Below are 4,157 nucleotides of genomic sequence, written 5' to 3' on the forward strand. Positions count from 1 at the left end.
AACTGTGGTCAATGACATGAGACAAAGTATATGTGAACTGCTGTATGGAAAATGAATTCGCTCTGTAAATCTTCACCCAAATCACAATAAATAAAATAAAATTAAAAAAAATAAAAAAAGAAATCAGATGATGTATTGCCCTGGGCATATTTGCTGCAAAAGACCTCTTTAAAGTACTGAAGAGTAAAGATGTCTCTTTGAAGCCTAAGGTGCACCTAACCCATACCATGTTATTTTCAACCTAAGGCATTTGACTGCTAACCAGAAGGTTGGCGGTTCAAACCCACCAGCCACTCCACAGAAAGAAGACTGGGCAATCTACTTCCATAAAGATTTACCATCTCAGAAATGCAAAGGGAGTCGCTAAGAATCGGAATCGACTCAGTGGCAGTGAGTTCGTTTTTTTGGTTTTCATATGGATGTGAAAGCTGAACAATGAACAAAGAAGATTGAAGAAAAGTCGATGCTTTTGAGTTGTGGTGTTGGTTAAGTATACTCAAAGTAACATGGACTGTCAGAAGAATGAACAAATCTGTCCTGGAATAAGTGCAACCAGAATGCTCCTTGCAAGTGAGAACAGCCAGACTCACCTGCCATGTTGTCATGTTGTCAGAAGGGACAAGAGATATTCCCGGAGAAGGATATCATGCTTGGTAAAGTGGAGAGCCAGCAAAAAAGGGAAAGACCCTCAATGAGATGGATTGACAGAGTGGCTGTAATTAAGGGCTCAAGTATTGCAAGGACTGTGAAGATGGCACAAGACCAAGCAGTACTTCGTTTTGTTGTACACAGGGTTACTATGAGTCAGAGCTGACTTGACAGAGGTTAACAACAACATGTAAGTAGGTATCCAGCAGGCAGTTAGATTGAGTGTGGGGTTCAGGAAAGAGGTCCAAGCTAAAAAAAAATAATGTGGGTGTCCTCAAAATATATCCAAACCCACTACCATCAAGTCAATTCCAACTCATACCGACTATAGGACAGAGCACAAATGCCCTATAGGATTTCCAAGGCTGGAAATCTTTAGAGAAGCAGACTGCCTCATCTTTCTCCTGTGAAGTGGCTGGTAGGTTCAAACTGCTGACGTTTTGGTTAGCAGCTGAATGTTTTAACCACTACAACACCAGAGCTCCTTTCAGAACACACATGGTATTTAAAATCAGGACCAGAGATTACATATTCTGTGGTTTGGATAACCCAAACCCACTGCTGTCAAGTCAATTCTGACTCAAAGAGGCGCTACAGGACAAGGCAGAATTGCCCCATAGGGTTTCCGAAGCTGTATTCTTTATGGAAGTAGACTGCCATATCTTTCTCCCGCAGAGCAACTGGTGGTTCAAACTATCAACCTTTTGGTTGGCAGTTGAGCACTTCATCAACTGCGCCACCAGGACACCTTGCATGGTATTGATACAGAAGTATACTGAATCCTGGGATAGTCTCAATGTTTAGAGATTGGGAAGATGAAGAAGAAAGAGCAAAAGAACCTAAAAAGTAATAGGCAATAAGATTTGAATAGACCTAGAGGGAGTGGTCTCCCAAAAGACATGTGGGAAAAAAACATGTTTCAGGAAAGAAGCATTTGATTATGCACAGGGAGACAGCTCAGGGGTCAGGAGTGCATGGAGGGATGGACACAAGGAAGAGGTAACTATCAGGAGGAAGTGGGAGGGGAGCTGTTACATTGTGCTAAATCGTGGTCAATGTCATGAGCCAAAGTGTATGTGAACTGCTGTATGGAAAGTGAATTTGCTCTGTAAATTTTCACCCAAATCACAATTAAAAAGAAAAAGAAAAAGAAGCAATTTAACATATGTGGTTGAGAAGTCAAATAAGATGAGGATTTAGGATACTGGATTTAGGAAGGTTGTTGGTGACCACGACAAGAGCAATTTCAATGAAACAGAACCTAACTGGAATAGGTTTTTTTTTTTTTTTAAAAAAAGAAAAAAAGGCCTGAATTTGATCAAGCCTTTAGATCTACTTACATTACAGGAAATTCAGAGGGCAGAGAACATGTTAAATTACACTGTCAGGATGGGAATCAGCAAAATTCAGATGATGAGAAATTATAAAAGGACAACCAACCCATAAACTGCAGGGGTAAAAAGTGAAGAACAAACTTACAGATTAAAAGACATTTAAAAGATATAATTCAATCACAACGTGTAGAACTTTGTGGACTCTGATTCAAAAATTTAAAAAAATAATAAAAAGAACAAAGTAGGAGGCCTCATGCTCTCTAGTCTCAAAACCAACTACATAGCCAAGGTAGTTAAAACAGCCTGGTCCTGGTACAACAACAGATACACACAGCAACAGAACAGAACTGAGAACCAAGAAGTAAATTTACACACCTATGGTGTGAGATATACACAAATGAGCTCAAGTTGGGTCACAGACTAAAACCTAAAACCAGAGGGACCATCAAAGAAAGGGACATATTAGGGCCCCTAATTCAATCCATAAATACACTATCGAATATAACTAAAAATGCACAAACACCTGAAGACAAAAATAGATAACTGGGACCTCCTAAAAATTAGACACTTATGCACATCAAAAGATTTCACCAAAAGACTAAAAAGAGAACCCAAGACTGGAAAAAAATTTTTGGCCATGACATATAGGATAAGAGGCTAATCTCTAAAATTTATAGAAAACTTCAACACCTTTAACACCTTAACAACAAAAAGGCAAAGTCAAGGGAAGGTTTTTATGTGGAAGGAAACTTTCTTTGTTGGTTACCAGGGGTGGGAGAAGAATGGAGGGAACATGGCAAAAAAAAAAAAAAAATTGACCCATGTCACTTTAGTTTTGTGCATTTTACTGTACATAAATTATATTTTAATAAAACTCATTTTTGTAAAAAAAAAAAAAAAAAGGCAAATAATCAAATTTAGAAATAGGCAGAGGACTTGAACAGAGAGTTCACCAAAGAAGACATACAGGCAGCAAACAAATACATGAAGAAATGCTCATGTGATCACAGCCACTGTTGTTGTGTTGTTATTTTTAACTTTTTGCTGTGATTTGGGTGAAATTTTACAAAGTAGATTCATCTTACACTCAACAGTTCATATACTGTTTTGGTTATCTCGTACTGCTCTGACAGGAATATACCACAAATGGGATGGCTTTAACAAACAGGAATTTATTCTCTTACAGTTAGGAAGGCCAGAAGTCCAAGTTCAAAGCCTCTGAACCTTGGGCTTCAGCTCTGCCTCTGGCTACTGGCCCAGTGAAGCTGGAGGCTTTCTTCACTTAGGCAGATGCTGGCTGCTTAAGTTGACAACCTCAAGATTGACAAGTAAAACGGCATAGTCCCGAAAGTACCAAACCACATGGCAGGCCATTGATTCAAGTCCTGAATAAAGTCCCAAGATTGGCAGGGCAACCTGGCAGCCTGCTGAACAACGACTCTGCTGCATGCAGGGTTCAAGTGTGCCATAAGCTGGAGACTTTCCTCAAAACTGCTTCTTATATACTGGAAGCAGCCCACATCCCTAAAGCAGCTACTCAGCTTCTCCAACAGATTCCAACATGGACTTAATTACCAATCTCACCATGGGGGAATAACTATATCCAGCTGCCCAGCCACTCAACTAGGCCAGCCAAATTGACACACAACCTTACCTATCATGCACACATTTTGTTTTGTGACATTGGTTACATTCCCTACAGTGTCATAGCTCTCTTCCCACAACCTTCCTGTAGTTACCCTTTCTGTGTCCTTCCTGTCTATTCATTCCTGCCTCTCTACCTTTCTCCACACACAAATGCTGCCCTTCTGATTTCCCATGGTTGATTGTTCCAAGGAGTGCATCTCCCTGATGTAGTATTCAGCTCTTGTTGTGTTAGGTGCCACTGAGCTTGGCTCCAACTCACAGCAACCCTACATACAACAGAACGAAACATTGCCCGGTCCTAGGCCAGCCTCACAATCCTTGCTATACCTGAGCCCACAGCTCACAGACAGTTCATAGGTTTGTCTATTGTCTGGCTGAGAGTCAAGCCACCGGAGTGAGGTCAATTCAAGGCCTAAAGGGTGACTTGGGGCCATAGTCTCCAGGGTTTCACCAGTCTCTTTCAGACCAGTAAGCCTGGTGTTTTTTATGATTTTGAGTTTTGTTCTGTATTTTTCTCCCACCCTATCC

This window comes from Orycteropus afer, unplaced genomic scaffold (assembly GCF_000298275.1).
Source record: "Orycteropus afer afer isolate SDZICR_OR568_19922 unplaced genomic scaffold, OryAfe1.0 scaffold00192, whole genome shotgun sequence".
Taxonomy (NCBI): domain Eukaryota; kingdom Metazoa; phylum Chordata; class Mammalia; order Tubulidentata; family Orycteropodidae; genus Orycteropus; species Orycteropus afer.